This window comes from Pristiophorus japonicus, unplaced genomic scaffold (genome assembly GCF_044704955.1).
Source record: "Pristiophorus japonicus isolate sPriJap1 unplaced genomic scaffold, sPriJap1.hap1 HAP1_SCAFFOLD_56, whole genome shotgun sequence".
NCBI classification, from domain to species: domain Eukaryota; kingdom Metazoa; phylum Chordata; class Chondrichthyes; family Pristiophoridae; genus Pristiophorus; species Pristiophorus japonicus.
Window position 1 is genome coordinate 4,360,857 of NW_027254467.1, and position 21,586 is coordinate 4,382,442.

At 43.9% G+C, this 21,586-nt stretch overlaps 1 non-coding gene across 1 annotated transcript; it reads left to right on the forward strand.

Annotated features, from left to right (window-relative positions):
• Nucleotides 1-13,575: 13,575 nt before the first annotated feature.
• trnas-uga (transfer RNA serine (anticodon UGA)) lies at nt 13,576-13,658 on the forward strand. The gene has a single exon. It is a non-coding gene; the product is annotated as a tRNA-Ser (tRNA).
• Nucleotides 13,659-21,586: the final 7,928 nt, after the last annotated feature.

Below are 21,586 nucleotides of genomic sequence, written 5' to 3' on the forward strand. Positions count from 1 at the left end.
AAAATTAATTCTGCAGTCAAAAATCACACAGACACTTCTCACTCAATGATCAGACATTTACAACAGTCTCTCTTCTTGTTTTGGCCAGCTCTATTTTTGGATCCATGACCTTTCAGAGAATTCGTAGTTTTATCTAAATAATTCCTCACATAACTAGTTCCTGAGGATTCCACCCTGCTTTAATCGTTTTTTCAATTAGCTTCTTTTGTTTTTCCGCCAGGTGGCGGGTAAGCGACCCTTCTGGTCCCCACTCGAGTTTACTTGTTTTCATGGCCATTCCTGGGTAGGACTAGTACCGTTAGGAATCTACTCTCAGAGGTCCGCTTTCTTTCTAGCGCGACTTGTAGTAAACTGTCTCTTGGCTACTGTCAGGTCACAAGTTCTGCTGTTACACAAACTTAGACAATTCTTAAAAACGCGTTTAAGCAATTCCCGCAGTGCTCTACGTATCCTTAACGACTACCTACCACCGCTCAGCCCGTTGGTCCGACCCTGTTCACAGGTTTGGATTCCGTTAGCCGCTGTACACCGCTTGGTTCTACCCCGGGGTATTTCAAATTACACTACTGGGTCTGGAAGATGTCTCTCGGTATCACGTTCCCACGGTCTAAGTGTGTTCCCTACGGCTACTTGGTTCCTGGCCGTCACGTGGGACAAAAGTCCTCTTAATTCAGGCTCAGGCTAGGCGTTTGAGATATTAGACCGTCTCCTCATGTCGATCAACCAGCTTGCATCTTCCGCACCCTTTATACTTAAAAATTGTTTTTTATACTCACCCGGGTTTTTTCCAAGGGCGTCCAGCGACTCCGGGAAATCCCGTCGACTACGCCATTGTTAGCGTTAGTGTTTTCTTAGAAGAATTACTCAACACTCAGAGTCGGTTCCAATGCTGATGCAGCTTTTATAACGCTCAGCGGGGAGGAAAAACTCAGGATCGTATCCAGGTTTCTCTCCACAGAACAAAGGGTTACATTCACTTTTATATGTTTCACAACAGTTACAAACAGTTTACTGCAGTTACACAGCCCATCATGGCTGGACAAAGGCAATCACAACGATTATAGATTACATATAGGTTCTTTTAACCCAATAGAATTCCCCTTATGTCTCAGGAACCATGTGTTCGTCTTTTGTCAGCTTGGGCTGATTGATATAGGTTCTCTCACTAGTTCTTTCTTCTTGGAGAAATAATTGGTTTCTAACCTAGTTTACAGAAGATGGGTTCTCTTATCTCTTTCTTCCTGGGGAATTAATTGGTTTATGGCCTTGAATACGGGAGATGGGTTCTCTCTTCATTATTCTTATCCTGCATCCAAGGCATTCCTATAGTGAGCCTCACAGGGTTATTGCTCGGTCATTGAACATTCAACAGTTCACAGCTTGACTACCTGATTTCCCATCATGCCTGGGCAGCCATTTTATGTGTGGCCACTTTAAACTTATATGCGTTGAGATATATCTAGCAGGTGCCTAATGCTTAGTATTCTGGTATATTCTAAAGGTGCCTACCTCCTACAACAACTGAGATGAGGAGAAACTTCTTCACTCAGAGAATTGTCAACCTGTGGAATTCTCTATCATAGAAAGTTGTTGTAGCCAGTCCGTTAGATATATTCAAAATGGGAGTAAGATGTGCCATTTACTGCTAAAGGGATCAAGTGGTATGGAGAGAAAGCAGGAATTGTGTACTGATCTTGCATGATCAGCCTTAATCATATGAATGGTGGTGCAGGCTCGAAGGGCCGAATGGCCTACTCCTGCATCCATTTTCGATGTTTGTATGTTTCTATGTATCCTATTGATGACTAATAGGCTGAACAGCGTTTAATCATTCCCTCTATTCCAATGTAAGTGTTTTGAGGGGCCGAATAGTGTGCTTCTGTGTAACAATTTATGGGGGCTGAATGACGTCCTCTTGTTCCACTGCCACAGGCTCGAAGGACTGAATCGCCTCTACCCGTTCCAGCGTAACAGGCTCAAGTGGATGAATGGCCTCCTCCTATTCTTGTGTAACAAGCTCGAGTGACTGAATGCCCTCCTGCTGTCTTGTCTAACAAGCTTGAGGGAGTGAATGAACTCCTCCTGTTCCTGATTAACCAGCCTCTGTGGGTTGAATATTCTTCTCTTGTTCCTATGTAACCGGCTCGGGAGATTGAATGTCCTCCTCTTTTTCTAGTGTATGAGCATCGAAGGGCTTAATGACAACCTCCTGTTCCTATGCAACGGATTCGAGGGGCAGAATTGCCTTTTCCTATAACTATAAAACTGTCTGGAAAGTGCCGAATGACCCACCTCCTGTTCTTATTTAAAACGCTTGAAAAGTTGAATGGTGGCCACCTGTTATTATTTAACATGTATGAGGGGATGAATAGCCTGCTCCTGCGTACAAGGTTAAAGGTACTGAAAGGCTTCTTCCTGTGCAATAGCCTCACATCATCATCATCATCATAGGCAGTCCCTCGGAATCGAGGAAGACTTGCTTCCACTCTTAGCATGAGTTGGTAGGTGGCTGTACAGTCTAATACGAGAACCACAGTCTCTGTCACAAGTGTGACAGACAGTGTTTGAAGTAATGGGTGGGCGTCGAGTCTGGTTTGTTGCACGCTCTTTCCGCTGCCTGCGCTTGATGTTTGCATGCTCTCGGGGATGAGACTCGAGCAGCTCAGTGCCCTCCCGGATGCACTTCCTCCACTTAGGGCGGTTATGGGCCAGTGACTCCCAAGTGTCAATGGGAATGTCACACTTTATCAGGGAGGCTTTGAGTGTATCCTTGTAACGTTTCCACTGCCCACCATTGGCTCGTTGGCAGTGGACGAGTTGCGAGTAGAGCGCTTGCTTTGGGTGTCTCGTGTCTGGCATGCGAACTATGTGGCCTGCCCAACGGAGCTGATTATGTGTAGTCAGTGCTACAATGCTGGGTATGTTGGCCTCGACGAGGATATTAAATTTGGTGCGTCTGTCCTCCCAGGAGATTTGTAGGATCTTTCAGACAAATCGTTGGTGGTATTTCTCCAGCGACTTGCGGTGTCTACTTTACATGTTCCACATCTCTGAGCAGTACAGGAGGGGCGGGTATTACTACGGCCTGTCGACCATGAGCTTGGTGAAATTATTGAAGTCCTGGTCTTCAACCACACTTTTCTACAGGCGGCCGAAGGCTGCACTGGCGCACTGGAGACGTTGTTGGATCTTGTCGTCAATGCCAGCTCTTGTTGATAGGAGGCGCCCGAAATAATAAATTGGTTCACGTTGTCCAGGGCCGTATCATGGATGTTGATGACTGGGGGGCAGTGCTGTGCAGCGAGGACAGGTTGGTGGAGGACCTTTGTCTTACTGATGTTTAGCGCAAGCGCCTTGCTTTCGTTTGCCTCAATAAATACCTCGACTGTGTCCTGGAGTTCAGTCTCTGTGTGATCACAGACGCAGGCGTCATCCGCGTAATGTAGCTCCCGACAGAGGTTGGGATGGGCTTGGACCTGGCCTAGGGATGGCGAAGGATGGACAGGTTTCCCCTGGTTCTGTTGTTTAGTTCCACTCCAGCGGGGAGCTTGTGGACTGTGAGGTGGAACATGGCAGCGAGGAAGAATGAGAAGAGAGTTGTAGCGTTGACGCAGACTGCTTGACCCCCGGTCCGGAAGTGGATTCTGTCTGTGATGGATCCGTTGGTAAGGATCACGGCCTGCATGTCATCGTGCAGCAGGCGGAGGATGGTGACGTACCTTTGGTGGCGTCCGAAACAGAGGAGGACGCTCCTTAGGCTCTCGTGGTTGAGAGTGGGAAAGGCATTTGTAAGGTCGAAGAAGGCCATGTTACCTGCACTTTTCCTGCCGCTGTCGTGCTGCAAAAAATCATGTCCGTTTTTCCCCGGAGGGGAGTCAATCCGCTCTGCAACTCCGTGAGGAGCTCCTCGGCCACAGGGAGAAGTCAGTTGAGCAGGAGGCTAGCGACGACTTTCCAAGTGGCTGATAGCAGGGAGATTCCCCTTTCGTTGCTGCAGTCGGACTTATTGCCTTATTAAAGATGTTCACGGTCACTGAATCACTAAGATCTCCCGGCATGCTTTCCTCCCTCCAGATGAGAGAAAGAAGGTCATGTATTCGCGCCAGCAGTGCCTCACCGCCATACTTTAGTGCCTCAGCAATGATTCCGTCAGTCCCCGTAGCCTTGTTATTTTTTAGCTTTCTTATTGCGTTTTCTACCTCGTGCAGTGTTGGGTTCTCATTGGGGTGGTGGCCGGTAGCATTCTGCGGAATGGAGTCAAGTACACTCATGTCAAGCATTGGATTACATCGGATATACAGCACTGAAACAGGCCATTCGCCTCAGCCAGTCTTTTATGCTCCACTGGAGCCTCCGCTCAACATTCCTCAACAGCCGAGTGCTCTATTTCCTTCTCTCACATATGCCTGTCCAGTCCCTCCTTAAATACTTCCATACTATTCTCTTCAACCACTCCCTGTGGTACCGAGTTACACAATATCACCACTCTTTGGGTGAATAAGTTTCTTCTGAATTCCCGATTTTAATTTCATGGTGACAATCTTATATTGATAGCGTCCAGTTATTCTGTTTCCCACAAGTTGATACATTCTAACTGAATCCACTCCATCATTATCTTTCATAATTTTAAATGTCTGTATCATGTCACGCCTCAGCCTTCCTTTTTGAAGAGAAAAGAGACACTGCCTGTTCATCCTTTCCTGATTTGTATACGCTGTCTGTTCTGGTATCATCCTTGTAAATCTTTTCTGCATCCTCTGAAATGCCTTTATGCCCTTTTTATAATATGGCGACCATAACTGTACTTAGTACTCTAAGCGTGATCTCATTAAGGTTAAATACAGGTTTAGCATAATGTCGCTACTTTTCAATTCTGCATGTCTAGAAATAAATCAACGTGTTTGGTTTGCTTTTTATGGCCTTGCTAACTTATGCCGTTATTTTTAAGAGTTTTTATATTTTTACTCCGTTATCCCTTTGTTCCTTTGCACCACCCAGAATGGCACCTGCCAATAATAATTGACCTCACTAAGTCTCCTACTTAAATGTAACACCTCACATTTATATGGTTTGAAATTCATTGGCCAATTATATGCCCATTCTGCAAGTTTATGAATGTCCTCTTGTAAGTTGTTGCAGTGTTCCTCCGTATTGACTGTCCCTCCTAATTTGGTGTCACCCACACATTTAGAAATGTTGTTTTTGATTCCGAGGTCTAAATCTTTAAGATAAATTTTGAAAAACAGTGGTCCCAGCACCGATCCTTGCCTTCTGTGGCTAAGAAACGCTAACTTTTACAGCTACTCTTTGATTTCTGTCTTGAAGCCAGCTAGCTATCCATTCTGCTAGTTGTCACCTGACTTCGCATTCTCTGACCTGGCTTGAGGCTCTTCTTGTTCCGATGTAACAATCTATTTTTTTTATTTTATTCATTCAAGCATGTCGACATCGCTAGCAAGGGCGGGATTTGTTGCCCATCTCCATCTGCCCTTGTGAAATTGTTGGTGAGTCACTTTACGCAACCGACTGGCTCGCCAGGCCATTTGAGAGGTCAGTTAAGAGCCAACGACATTGCTGTGGGTTTGGAGTCCCATGTAGGCCCAGACCGGTAAGGATGGCAGAATTATTTCCCGAAAGGAGACAAGTGAACTAGATGAGGAGTTTGTTACAATGGTCATCATTATTGATACTTTTAAAATTCCAGATTTAATTAATTGAATTGAAGTTTCCCCACTCTCGTGGTGGGCTATGATTTCTTCTCTCTGGATTATTAGTCGAGTGACATAACCATCATGCTACTATGATTGACCTCCATCTGTGTAATGCGCTCAAGGGGCTGAATGACACCTCCTATTCTATTGCAACAGATTGAGGGAAGGAATGGTGTGCCCTATTCCTACGCAACATGATCGGGAGATTGATTAGCCTCCTCCTGTTCCTGTATAACAGGTTCGTGAATCGCAAATGCCTCAACTTCAACCTTTCGAATGGCTAAATGGACTTCTAGTCTTCTTATAAATAAGTCTCAAGGAGCTGAATGGCATCCGCTAGTCCTATGCCTCAAGCTCGAGGGGTTAATAGCCTTCCCCTGTCCTTGTGCAACAGACTGGAGAGGCTCAATGGCATCCTCCTATTTCTGCTCAACAGCTTCGTTGGTTTGGCATTGCCTTCTGGTCAACTATGCGAAAGTTTCGAGCGACCGAATGGAGTTCGACATTTCTTGTAAAACAGGCGCACACAGCTGAATGGCTTCCTCCTGACCTTTGCAATTGCTTTGATGGGTTAAGGGACTCATTGGCCTCCACCTGTCCCTGTGTAACAGGCTCGATTGCTTGCATCAGTTACTGTGCAAAATATTCAGATGATACTTGGGAAGGACTGGACCCACTTATGCAACAGAAAGTGCAGGGACCACAGTGAGCCTTCTCTGAAGTATTGCTTTGATGCAAAGTTCACTGTGCGGCCCAGGCTCAAATCCTGACTCTGGTGGGAGTCGAGCACAAAAACTTTGAATGTTTAATATGCCAAGAATTAAAAATCTAACGTGCTATCCATTGCGCCACAGAGTCGCCAAATTGTGCATCAGTACAAAAATAAAATAATGTTGATGCGTAATCTGAACTAAAAAAAATCTGGAAACACTCAGCAGATGAGGCAGAATCTGCGCAGAGAGAAACAGAGTGAACTTTTCAGGTCGATGAACTTTCATCGCCACTGGATGAACCTCCGCCGTCTAAAACGGATGCCCTGTCAGACCCGAATCATCATGTTTGAAAGCAATGTTTTGTCATTGACTCGTATAACCTTTCTGCACGGAAGCTGGCTACTTCGGCCCAGCGTGTCCGCACAGTCCGAAAATTGCTATCCCGCCTTATCCCACTTTCCAACTCTTCTTGTAACCGTGTAACAATCTATTTTTTTATTTTATTCTTTCAAGCATGTATCCATCGCTAGCAAGTGGCTAATGGCCTTCTCCTGTTCTTGTGCAACAGACTGGAGAGGCTCAATTGCCTCCTACTATTTCTGTGCAACAGGTTAGTTGGTTTGGTATTGCCTTCTCGTCATCTATACATCAGGTTTTTGCGATCGAATTTGTTGCAGTCATCCTCAGTATTGAATATCCAACTAATTTGGCGTCATCCGCAAATTGAGAAATTGTGTTTTTGATTCCCAGGTAGAAGTCATTAATTTAAATTGTAAACAACAGTGGTCCCAGCACCGATCCTTGTGGAACAGCACTACCCACCTTCTGCCACTCTAAAAAGCTAACTTTTACACCTACTCTCTGCTTTCTGGCTTAAAGCCAGCTAGCTATGCATTTATCTAGTTGTCTCCAGACTCCACAATCTCTCACCTCTTTTGCGGTTCTTCTTTTTCCTGTGTAACAATCTAGAGATCCTTTTGTTTCTTTTATTCATTCTAGCATGTGGACAATATTGGCAAGGGCAGCCTTTGTTGCACTTCCCTAATTGCCCTTGTGAAGGTGATGGTTAGCCACCTTATGCAAATGAGTTTCTCGCTTGGCCTTTTCAGAGAGCTGTGAAGAGCCAACCACGTTGCTCTGGATCAGGAGCCACATTTGGGCCCAGACCAGTAAGGACTGCAGATTTCCTTCACTAAAGGAGATTATTGAACGAGATGGGTGTGTTGCGTCAATGGTCTTTTAAAATTCTAGATGTATTTAAATGAATTTAGTTTGTCCTGCTCTCTTGGTGAACTGTGATTTTCTCTCACTGTATTACTAGTCCAGTTCCACAGGCCTCCGGCTGTGTAATGTGCTAGAGGGGCTGAATGACTCAGGCTGTTCCTGTGCAATAGTTTGAGGGACGGAATGTCATCCCCCGCGTCCTATGTAACAGGTTCTAGGGGTTGATTAGTCTCCAACTGTTTCTGTGTAACAGGTCGGTGTGTCTGAATTGCCTCGTCCTAATCCTATGCAACATCTTCTATTAAGGGGAGAGAGGTGTGGGAGAGGGGAGGCGGTGGGGAGGACGGTCGCAATGAAGAGAAATCTAGAATGCTAAAGAGAAATGAAAATGAAGCAATGCCGGAAAGTGATTGTTGTAATGTAACCACATTATGTCAAGAAGGGACAGAGTATACAAACAAAAGAGTGCACTAAAAAATAGGATCCTGATAAGAAAAAAAGCGATAAGATAAATCGAGCTATAGTGCAAAAAAAATTTATGATCTCTAATAATGTTAAAAAGACGAATCCAAAAGCATTGTATCTGAATGGACGAAGCATCTGTAATAAGATAGAATAATTAACAGCGCAAACAGATGTAAACAGATACAATATCGTTGCAATTACAGACATAGGGTTGCACGGTGACCAGGGTTGGGAACTGAATATCAACCATTATCCGGTATTTAGGAAGGACAGGCAAAAAGGAAGAGCGGGTTGTGTTGCGTTGTTGGTAAAGGATGATATCAGCGCAATAATAAGAAAGGTATTCGGCTCAGAAAGACACGATGTAGATTCAGTTGGATGGCGCTAAGGAGAACGAAGGACCAGAAAAGATTGGTGTGAGTTGTCCATAGGCCTCCAAACAGTTGTGGTAGTGTAGAGGATAACATTAAAAAAAAATTAGAGCTGCATGTAACAAGGGTACTACCATCATCGAAGGTGACTTTAAACTACATACAAATTAAAGTAATAATAATGTGGCCGATGAATTCCTGGCGTTTGTACCAGTTGTTTTTTTAGCCCAGTATTTTGCGGAGCGTACTAGGGAACAGAATATCCACGATTGGGTCTTGTGTAATGAGAAGGGGTTAATTAAAAGTCAAGTTGTCTGGGGTCCTTTAGCGAAGAGTGGCAATAACTCGATTAAACTCGTTATTAAGATGGAAATTGAAGTAGCCGAATCCGAATCTATGGTCCTAAATCTAAGCTAAAGAAACAACGAATGCATGGAGAATGAATTGCATGGGGTATGATAAATTGGGAAGAGTCAATAAACTTCATGTTGGTGGATGGGCAAGGACTAACATTTCAGAAACGAATGTATAAATTGCGGCAGTTATACTTTCCTTTCTGGTGTAAACAAAAAGGATGCTGCCCCAACCATGGATAACAAAATAAATTAAGGATAGTATTAGATTTAAAGAAGAGTTATACAAAGCTGCCAGAGAAAGTACAACCCTGAGGATGGGGAATAATTTAGAATTCAACAAAAATGTGCCAAGAGATTGATTGAGAGGCGAGAAATAGAGTATAAGAGTGAACTTGCAAGGAACATAAAAACCGGCTGCAGTAGATTCTACAAGTTCGTAAAAAGGAAAAGATTAGTGAATTTACAATGTGGAACAAGGAAATGGCAGGACAATTAAATAAATACTTCGGTTCTGTCTTCACGGAGGACATAAATAACATCCCATAAATGCTTGTGAACCAAAGATCTCGTGAGCAAGAGGAATTAACAGACATGATTATTTGTAAGAAAATAGTGCTGAGGAAACTAATGGTAATGATGGCCGATAAATCCTCAGGGCCTGATGATCTGCATCCCAGAGTAATAAAACAGGTTGCAATGGAAATAGTGCATGCATTGGTTGACAACTTCCAAACATCTATAGATTATGGAACAGTTCCTGCAGTTTGCACGGTGGCAAATGTAACCCCACTATTTAAAAATGGAGGGAGAGAGAAAATAAGGAACGACAGACTGGTTAGCCGAACACCAGTTGTAGGGAATATGCGAGAATCTATAGTAAAGGATATTATAACGGAACACTAAGATAATACCAAAGGGATTAGACAAAGTCAACATGAATTCATGAAAAGAAAATCATGTTTGAAAAACCTACTCGAGTTTTTGAGGATGTAACTGAAATAAAAGTTAAGGCGAACCAGTGGATATAGTGTATTTGGATTTTCAGAAGGCCTCTGATTAAGTCCCACGTAAGATGTAGCGTGCAAAATTAAAACATATATGATTGGGGGTAATTTACTAGCATGGATTGAAAATTGGTTAATGGACAGGAAACAGGATCGATGGGCAGAGGGACCTGGTGTCCTTGTAAAATTGTCTATTGAAAGCATACATGCAGGTGCAGCAAGCAGTGAGGAGGCAGATGGTATGTTGGCCTTCATTCCAAGAGGATGTGAGTAAATGAGTAAAGATGTGTTACTACAGTTCTACAGGGCCTTGGTGAGACCGCACCTGGAGTATTGTGTGCAGTCTTGGTTTCGTTACCCAAGAAAGGATATACTTGCCATAGAGGGAGTGCAGCGAAGGTTCAGCAGATGGATTATTGGGATTGCAGGACTGTCGTATGAGCAAAGATTGGGTCGACTCGGCCTGTATTCTGTAGAGTTTAGAATAATGAGAGAGGATCTCATTGCAACGTATACCATTCTGAAAGGTTTGAATAGACTGGATGTGGTGAAGATGATTCACCTGATTGGGAAGGTTATAACAAGGGTTCACAGTCTCAGGATACGGGGTAGGAAATTTAGGAAGGAGAAGGCGAGATTTTCTTTTCATTCAGAGAGTGGTGCAGCTGTGGAATTCCCTTCCACAGAAGGCTGTGAATGGCGAGTCACTGAATATACTTAAGAGGGAGATAGATCTCTCGACACAAAAGACATCAAGTGATATGGGGGGAAAGCGTGAATATGGTGTTGAGATCGAGGATTAGGAATGGCCATATTAAATGGCGGTGCAGACTCGAAGGCCCGAATGGACTATTACTGCTCCCGTTTTCTATGTTTCTATATTCTAGGATCTAAATGGACTTATACTCTTCTTGTAGAGCAAGCTCAAGGAACTGATCGGCTTCTGCCTCTCCGAAGGCTCAGATTTGAGACGTTAATGGCCTTCTCCTTTCCCTGTGCAACAGTGCGGTGCGGCTGAATGGCCTCCAGCCTTCTGTGTAACAGGAAAGTGTGCCTCCTCGTCATCTATGCAGCAGGTACGAGCGGCCGAAGGCTTTCTACTATTCTTGTATAAAAAGCCCAAGGATCTGAATTACTTCCTCTTGTCCTTTGCAACTGGCTCGAGGGGCTAATGGAATTCTGCTGTCCTTCTGTAACAGGTTCGATGGCTTGCTCTTGTTCCTGTGTAATAGATTCAGGTTCTAAGAGTACTCAATGGAAAAGTCGGTATGATTGGAGCCACTTGTGTAGCAGGAATTGCAGGGAACGCAGTTTCCTTTCTCTGAAGTATTGATTTGCTGCAAAATGCACTGAGTTGGCGAAGAAACACCAGATCATGACCTAAATTCCGATTAAATTCCAACCTATCCAGATTAATGCCACTTTCCAGCTCTTAGCCCATAGCCTTTTAGGTTACTGGAATTGAAGTGCACATTCAAGGACTTTTAAAAGTGGTGAGGACTTCTGCCTCTAAATCACTTTCAGGAGTGCATTCCAGACTCTCACCACCCCTGGGTGAAAACAGTGTACCTCAAATTCCGGAAAACCTCCTACCAATTACTTTAAATCTATGACGCCTGGTTGTTGACCACTCTGCGAAGGGAAATAGATCCATTCCATGCACTCGAATTAGGCCACTCATAATTTTATTCACTTCAATACGGACCACCTTAGCCTCCTCTGTTCCAAAGAAAACAAACCGAGCCAATACAATGTTTACTCAGAGCTAAATTCACCATCCGCCTAAATCTAACCTGTATGCTCACGAGTGCTGTCTGATCATTCCTGTAATGCGGTGACCAGAGAAACATGCAATAATCAAGCTGTGGCCCAACAAGAGTTTTACACATTTGAAGCATAACTTGCCCGATCTTATATTCTATGGCTCATCCAATGAAGGCAAGTATTCCGTGTTGCTTCTCAACATAGAAACATCGAAAATAGTTTCAGCAGTACGCCATTCGACACTTCGAGCCTGCACCACCACTCAATAAGATCATGGCTGATCATTCCCTCAGTACCGCTTTCCTGTTTCCTCCCTACCTCTTGATCCTTTTAGCCTTAAGGGCCACAATAACTCCCTGTTGAATATATCCAAACAACTGGCATCAACAACTCTTTGCTGCAGGGAATTGCACAGGTTAACAACTCTCTGATTCTAGCCAATTCACGCCTCATACAATCGAAATTACCTTTCCTAAAGTTCATGTCCCTAGTTTCTGAATTAACTGTGTCACTCTCCATCTTATAAAGAATTCTATCATGTTATGGTCACTCTTCCCCAAGGGGCCTCGCACAACAAGATTGACAATTAGTCCCTTCTCATTACACATCACCTAGTCCACGATGGCCAGCTCTCTAGCTGGTTCCTCGACATATTGGTCTGGAAAACCATCCCTAATATACTCCAGGAAATCATTCTCCACCGCATTGCTACCAGTTTGGTCAGCCCAATCAATATATAGACTAAAGTCGCCCATGGTAACTGCTGGACCTTTATTGCACACATCCATTATTTCTTGTTTGATGCTGTCCCCAACCTCACTACGACTGTTTAGAGGTTTGTACACAATTTCCACTAGCGTTTTCTGCCATTTGGTATTCTGCAGCTTCCCCCATACCGCTTCCAAATCATCCAAGCTAATGTCGCTCCTTAGCATTGCATTAATTTCTTCTTTAACCAGCAACGCCACCCCGCCTCCTTTTCCTTTCTGTCTATACTTCACAAGCATCTTATAGACCTGCCCTGCTACCGTCAAGGATTCTGTGAACATGCACTCCAAGGTCATTTGCACCTCTACACTCATCAGTGGCCGAACATTTAATGTTTATGCACTTTCCCTATAAGCACTCCCCAAATGCATTATCGAAAGCTTCTTCGGGTTGAATTCCATTAAACCCCTGACAGGTTCTTTGATATCTACCTGCAATGTACAGCTTTCTTCCTCATTATCAAGCATACCTGGTTGACCAATCTTTCAGTCATCTGCGCTAATTTGTATTTAGTGGTTCGGTGTCAAATTTGTATCGCATAATACTCTTGTGAAGCGTCTTGGACATTTCGCTAATTTCAAGGTGCTAATTATATATAAGTTGTTGTTGTTGTTTAAAATGTGTGTTACATAACGTTATATAGGGATTGCATCACAGAAAGAGACAATTGTACCTAACTGGTGTTGCGAGAGTTAATGCTGCACACTCCGCTACTTCACTTGATCCTATCAGCATATTGTTCTATTGCTTTCTCAGTCATGTGCTTAGGTAATTTCCCTATAAAATGAATCTGTGCTATTCGCCTCAACTACTGCTTATGTAGCATCTTCCACATTCTAACCAATCTTTGGTAAATAACTTGCTCTTGAATTGTCCACTGAATTTACCGGTGACCTCCCGTTCTGAACTCCTGCACAATAGCAAACATTTTCTCCACATCAACTCGATCAAATACCTTCATAATGTTAAAAATATATCTCACTTGTTTTTCGAGAAAGAAGCTCCCCAGACTGTTCAGTTTTTCCCGAAATGTAAATTCTTTCAGTTCTAACCGAAATCTTTCCTTCTTTGCTGTGAGTTTCTGCGATTCTGTGATTTAATTTTCACATCGTCTGGGAGACCCAATAGGGCAAGCATGCAGGCGGTCTCTCTGATAAATTGCACCGACGATTCGACTATTAAAGCAGCTCTACTGTGTAGTTGCGATGGCCGAGTGGTTAAGTCGTTGGACTTGAAATCCAATGGGGGTTTCCATGCGCAGGTTCAAACCCTGCTCGCAGCGATTCTACAGGTGCTGTTTTTTTATTGACTAACGGGGATCTCATTGGAATCTGATCACAATTCCCTCCACTGCCCTTTATTACACTGATTGACGCGAAGCTGTTGTTCGAATTGTTTATCGGTATTAATTGTTGGTTTGTTGGGCATAATCTGCAAAAATCAGTGAGCAATATACACAGTATGAAAAAATGCCTTTTAATAAAGTCAAGTGCATTGTTTGGGAGGAACTCACCTTTAGTTAATGAGTGCGAACGAGGTTTGGTTTTATAAAGATGAACAAGTTTTGCCAAAATGACCACGGCAGCGTTTGATGTTGCAATTTTCTGATAACATCAGTGTTTGCATCAAAGTAGATGCCTTATCCATTAAGCGATGTCGTCCCTGCAGTTTGCAGCAGAATAATGTACAGCAAAATTCTAATGGGTCAAAGTGCAATAGAAAGGCAAGCATGAAATCTCGGTGCCGCAATGCAAGGATTATTCGGAACCCAGGACAGGGCTCTGAGCTAGTTAGAGTGGGTGAGAGCTCAGATCACAGGACCCCAAAAATGCAAAAGGCAGGAGGCAACAGAGCAGAGTAGAACTGGGGAAAGTGTAAACGACAAGGTGATAGGAAGGGACAATATGTATGAATATAAAGAGGCTGCAGGAGCGGTCAAAACTAAAAATCCTGGTTTTAAAAACTAGTATTAAAACACTCTACCTCACCGCACGCAGCTTTTGAAATAAAGTAAATGATTTGACTGCACAAATCATCATAAATGGGTATGATTTGTTGGCCATTACTGAAACGTTGCAGGTTGGCCAGAACAGGGAATTAAACATACAGCGGTATCTGACAATTCGGAAGGATAGACAAGAAGGGAACGGAGGTGGGGTAGCTCTGTTAATAAAGGATGATATCAGGGCAGGTGTGAGAGACGATATTGGCTCTAATTAACAAAATGTTGAATCATTGTGGGTAGATATTAGAGATAGTAAGGGGAAAAAGTCACTGGTGGGCGTAGTTTATAGGCCCCCAAATAATAGCTTCACGGTGGGGCGGGCAATAACCAAGGGAATAATGGAGGCATGTGAAAAAGTAACGGCAGTAATCATGGGGGATTTTAACCTATATATCGATTGGTCATATCAAATCGCACTGCGTAGCCTTGAGGAGGAATTCATAGAATGCATACGGGATTGTTTCTTAGAACATTATGTTACAGAACGTAAAAGGGAGCAAGCTATCTTAGATCTGGTCCTGTGTAATGAGACAGGAATAATAAACGATCTCCCAGTACAAGATCCTCTCGGAATGAGTGATCACAGTATGGTTGAATTTGTAATACAGTTTGAGGGTGAGGAAGTAGTGTCTCAAACGAGCGTACTGTGCTTAACCAAAAGTGACTATAGTGGGATGAGGGCAGAGTTGGCTGAAGTAGACTGGAACACAGACTAAACGGTGGCACAATTGAGGAACATTGGAGGACTTTTATGGAGTTCTTTCATAGTGCTCAACAAAAATATATTCCAGTGAAAAAGAAGGGCGGTAAGAGAAGGGATAACCAGCCGTGGATAACCAAGAAAATAAAGGAGAATGTCAAAATAAAAACCAATGCGTATAAGGTGGCTAAGTTTAGTGGGAAATTAGCAGATTGGGAAAATTTTAAACGACAGCAAAGAATGACGAAGAAAGCAATAAAGAAAGGAAAGCTAGATTACGAAGGTAAACTTGCACAAAACATAAAAATAGTTAGTAAAAGCTTTTACCGATATATAAAACGGAAAAGTGTGACTACAGTAAATGTTGGTCCCTGAGAAGGTGAGAAGGGGGATTTAATAATGGGAAATGTGGAAATGGCTGAGACCTCAAACAATTATTGCTTCGGTCTTCACAGTGGAACACACAAAAACCATGACAAAAATTGCTGGTCACGGGAATGTGGGATGGAAGGACCTTGAGATAATCACTATCACTGGGGGGCTAGTGCTGGACAGGCTAATAGGACTCAAGGTAGACAAGTCCCCTGATTCTGATGAAATGCAACCCAGGGTATTAAAAGAGATGGCGGACGTTCTAGCAGATGCATTCGTTATAATCTACCAAAATCTTCTGGACTCAAAGGAGGTACCAGTGAATTAAAAAGCAGCAAATGTAAAGCCTCTGTTTAAAAAAGGGGGCAGACAAAAGGCAGGTAACTATAGGCCGGTTAGTTTAACATCTGTAGTGGGGAAAATGCTTGAAGCTATCATGAAGTAAGAAATAGCGGGAACCGAGATAGGAAAAGTGCAATCAAGCAGATGGAACATGGATTCAGGAAGGGGAAAGCATGTTTAAATAATTTACTGGAATTCTTTGACGATATAACGGGCATGGTGGATAGAGGTGTACCGATGGATGTGGTGTATTTAGATTTCCAAAAGGCTTTCGATAAGGTGCCACACAAAAGGTTACTGCAGAAGATAAAGATACGTGGAGTCATAGGAAATCTATTAGCATGGATAGAGAATTGGCTAACGAACAGAAAGCAGAAAGTCTGGATAAATGGGTCCTTTTCGGGTTGGAAATCGGTGGTTAGTGGTGTGCCACAGGGATCAGAGCTGGGACTACAACTGTTTACAATATACATAGATGACCTGGAAGAGGGCACAGAGTGTCGTGTAACAAAATTTGCAGATGACACAAAGATTAGTGGGAAAGAGGATTGTGTAGAGGACACAGAGAGGCTGCAAAGAGATTTAGATAGGTTAAGCGAATGGGCTAAGGTTTGGCAGATGGAATACAATGTCAGAAAATGTGAGGTCATCCACCTTGGGGAAGAAAAACAGTAAAAAGGATTATTATTTGAATGGGGAGAAATTACAACATGCTGAGGTGAAGAGGGTCCTGGGGGTCCTTGTGCATGAATCCCAAAATGTTAGTTTGCAGGTGCAGCAAGTAATCAGGAAGGCGAACGGAATGTTGGCCTTCATTGCGAGAGGGATGGAGTAGAAAAGCAGGGAGGTCCTGCTGCAACTGTATAGGGCATTGTTCAGGACGCACCTGGAGTACTCCGTGCAATTTTGATCATCTTTCCTTAGGAAGGATATACTTGCTTTGAAGGGGGTACAGAGACGATTTAATAGGCTGATTCCGGAGATGACGGGGTTACCTTATTATGATAGATTGCGTAGACTGGGTCTTTACTCGTTGGAGTTCAGAAGGATGAGGAGTGATCTGAAAGAAACATTTAAACGAATGAAAGGGATAGACAAGATAGAGGCAGAAAGGTTGTTTCCACTGGTCGGGGAGACTAGAACTAGGGGCACAGCCTCAAAATAAGGGGGAGCCAATTTAAAACCGAGTTGAGAAGGAATTTCTTCTCCCAGAGGGTTGTGAATCTGTGCACTTCTCTGCCCAAGGAAGCAGTTGAGGTTAGCTCATTGAATGTATTCAAATCACAGATAGATACATTTTTAACTAATAAGGGAATTAGCGGTTGCGGGGAGCGGGCGAGTCCGTGGAGCTGAGTCCTCGGCCACATCAGCCATGATCTTGTTGAATGGTGGATCAGGCTCAAGGGGCTAGATGGCCTACTTCTGTTCCTAATTCTTATGTTCTTATAATGGGGGATTATGCAGTAGAATTGTATTTAGATCAGTTCCATACTTTGCACTACAAACCAATCAGCGGCAGTGAGCCTTTCACTGATTGAAATACGAGAAGTCACAAATCCCCGGAGGATATGGAATTATTCATTTAATGCTGGAACCACTCCGCAGGGCCACCAGCTCTCGGCAGAACTAATGTTTTGCAGCATTGCTTCAATGTATTACAGGTTTGATGTGAGTTTCGTCCCTGAATGTTTAAGCTGCTCTAAAATACTTGCAGGCCAACCGCAACACCAAAAATAAAATAAATGGCACGGAATGGGTTCGAACTTGCCAATTTGGCGTTAGTAACACCAAGCGCTAACCAAGTGAGGCAACCGGCCTTAATGCTATGTACTTTCTTATGGCACTTTTACATTAAAATGATAGCATTACTATAGCGACTTTTACCTCAGCACTTCCCAAAGCAGTTCAGAGCAAATTCATTACTTTTAAAATGTGATCACTTTGTCGTGTAGGAAATGCAAAAATGTACAGCATGGAAGGAGGCCATTTCAGCCAATAGAGCCCGAGGAGGCCGATCAATAGCTTTCCAGCCTAGTTCCCACTTCCCAGCTCTAAGTCCGTCCTATGGGTTACAGCAATTTAAGTGGCATTCAAGTATTTTTAAAATGTGTGAGGGTTTCTGCCGCATTGAGGCATTGAGTTTCCGACTGCCATGACGCCTTGGGTAAAGACATTTATCCTCACAGCTCGTCTAACCCTCCCCCTAATTCATCACCATAGGCAGTCGCTCGGAATCGAGGAAGACTTGCTTCCACTCTTAGCATGTGTTCTTAGATGGCTGTACAGTTCAATACGGGAACCACAGTCTCTGTCACAGGTCAGACAGACCGTCGTTGAGGGAAAAGATGGGCAGGGAGCCTGGGTTACCGCAGCTTCTTCCGCTGCCTGCACCTGATTTCTGCATGCTATCGGCAACGATACTCGAGGAGCTCAGCACAATCCCGCATGCACTTCCTCCACTTCGGGCGATCTATGGCCAATGACTCCCAGGTCACAGTGGGGATGTCACACTTTATCAGGGAGGCTTTGAGGGTGTCTTTTTAACGTTTCCTCTGACTGCCTTTCGCTCATTTGTCGTGGACGAGTTCCGAGAAGAGCGCTTGCTATGGCAGTCTCGTGTCTGGCATATGGCCTGCCCAGCGGAGCTGATCAAGTGTGGTAAGTGGTGCAATGCTGGGGATGATGTCTTGGACGAGGACGCGAATGTTTGCGCGTCTGTCCTGCCAGGGGATTTGCAGGATCTTGAGGAGACATCGCTGTTGGCATTTCTCGAGCGACTTGAGGTGTTTACTGTACATAGTCCACGTCCCAGAGCCATACAGGAGGGCGGGTATTACTACAGCCTTGTAGACCATGAGCTTGGTGACCGTTTTGAGGGAATCATCTTCAAACACTCTTTTCCTCAGGCGGCAGAAGGCTGCACTGGCGCACTGCAGGCGGTGTTGGATCTCATCATCAATGCCTGCTCTTGTTGATAGGAGGCGCCCGAGATAGGGGAATTGGTCCATCCCGAAATTAGTTTAAATCTATTCCCTCTGGTTGTTGACCACTCTGCAAAGGGAAACAGGACCTTCCTTCCAACTCTATCTAGGGCCCTCATAAAGTTATGCACCTCAATATATTCTCCCCTCAGCCTCCTCTGGTCCAAAGAAAACAGACTCAGCATTTCCAATCTTTCCTCATTACCAAAATTCTCCATTCCAGGCAACTTTTTTTGTAAATCTCCTCAGTACCCTTTCCAGCGTAATCACATCTTTTTTTTGAAATGTGGTGACCAGAACTGAACACAGTACTCCAGCAGGGGCCTAATCAATGTTTTATACAGTCAAGTACAATGTCCTTGCTGTAACTCGCAGAGTTACGGACCGAGAGCTGGTAAGTTGGATTAGGCTGGATAACCTTTTGTTGGCTGGCGCAGATACGATGGTAAGTAGTGCAGGGATTCCAATACGGCCAAGTTGATCTCTTGGACTAATTTGATCGCGGAGATGGAGAGGAATTTTAACAGATTTTTTTCGCACAATTAGCCTGGGGGATTTTTCTGCTTTTTTGCTTCTCCCATGCGTTCGCATGGCTCGGGTTGGGGTGGTCTGTATAATTTTTCGGTGCAAGGGTTGTAGAAGTTGTGTGGGGCGGACTTATTGGGCTGGGCGTTCTTTATCTTTCCGCCATTGTCATACTTCTCAGGTTCATATATAGCCTTCAGGGTTGTTGATTAAAGGGCATTGTGGCTTTTTGTTGGCTGGCATGTATACTATGGGCCGAATTGGCCTCCTTCAGCGCAGTGGATTTCTAGATTTCTATGTACTTTCACAGCCCCAGACTATTCCTTCAGAGAGCCAGACAGCTGCAACACATATTCAGACGGCTCTTTCACAGTCCCAGACTCTACCTTCACAGATTCACAATCTTCCGACACAGAACCACAATCTACCTTCACAGATCCAAACTTTTCCTGCACCGACCGAGACAGCGGCTAAACAGACCCATGCAGCTCCCGCACAGAGGGGTACTGATCCTTCACCGAGTCAGAAATTACTGCACAGATCCATTCACTCCTGTGCAGACAGGCAAAGCGCATACACAGCATCAAAATGCTTGTGTACAGATTGAGACAGTTCCTTTCAGAGACCCAGCATCACCTACACAGGAGCAAACATGTTCTCATCAGCTGCAGACTACACCAACACATTTCCAGAGAGCTTCGACAGAGACACTGACATTTCCTTCGCGAAAGTAGGCAGCTCCTGTACAGAACCAGGCAGGTGCTACACTGAAGCAGGGATCAACAGCACAGGCACAAACTTTACTACACAAACCCATACAGCTCTGTTCAGAGACATTGGGACCTCCGAGACAGATTAAGTCCCTCCGACATAGACACAGCTCTATCCTGGCCAAAGCATCACCAACACAGATCCAAGAACTCCTACACAGATATAAGCAGTTCTTGCACGGGCGCAGACTGTTCCGAGAAAGTACCAGACTGCTCGTTCACCGAGCCAGACAGCTCGCTTCGGAGGTGCAGACATCTCATTTAAAGATAAAGACAGCACCGGTACTGAATCAAAAAGCTCAATGCAGAACCACACTGACCCAGGGAGATCAACCAGAGACAGACACACTCCAACACAGACGCAGACTCTCCGGCACAAACAGAGACAACTCTTGCAGAGACCCAGTCAGCTCCAAACCTGACACATGGAGCTGCAACACAAAGTCCGACGCTCCTACACAAACCCGGACAACACTTAAACAGACACAGTCAGCTCAAATTCTGACACAGGCAGCTGCAGCGCAGAAGCAGACAGCATCTAAAGAGACCCAGAAACTATTACACAGAAACAGAAGGCTCTTACAGTGACACAGACACTCCTACCTTTCCTCAGAGAGCTTGTCATTGAATCAAATGCATAATGCTGCAGATAACTGAATTAAATAGGCTTACAAAGGACAGCACAGCGTATACTGCCTTTCTGGCTATTCTGACCATGCCAGCGTTTATGTTCCACTCGAATATTCTGGAGTCTTTCTTGATTTAAATCTATCAGCATAGCCATCTATTCATTTCTACCTCATATGCTTGTATAGCTTCTCCGTAAATGTATCTATAGTATTCGCTTGAACCACTCCTACGCTTTTGAGTTCCACATTCTCATCACTCTTTCCAGAAAGAAGTTGCTTCTGAATTCTCTATTTGATTTCTGGATTTCTTGATGACTATCTTATATTTGTGGCCTCCAGTTATGCTCTTCCCCACATGTGAAAACATTCTCTCCGTAAACACTCCATCAAAATCTTTCATAATTTTAAATAAATCTATTTGGTCTCCCCTATAGATCAATCTTCAAGAGAAAAGAGATCCAGCTTGTTCAGTATTTCCACTTATGAATAACCTCCCATTTCTGGTAGCATCCGTGTAAATCTTCTCTGCACCCTCCCAAATGCCTCTATATCATCTTTATGATAGGATGACCAGAACTGCATACAGTACTCTAAGTGTGGTCTAACCGAGGTTCAATACAGGTTTAGCATAACCTTTCTAATTTGCAATTTTATACCACTAGAAATAACCTCCACTGCTTAGTTACCTTTATTTTGTCTTGCTAAACTCTGTGACAATTTTTGTGATTTGTGTAGTTGTACTCAGAGATCCTATTGTTCCTCTACCCCACCCAGAGTCGTTTGTGCCAAGTAATTAGTGACCTCCATATGCTTCCTACCAAAATGTAATACCTCACATGTGTGTGTGTGGAACTTAATTGAAAATTATATGCCCATTCTGCGTGTT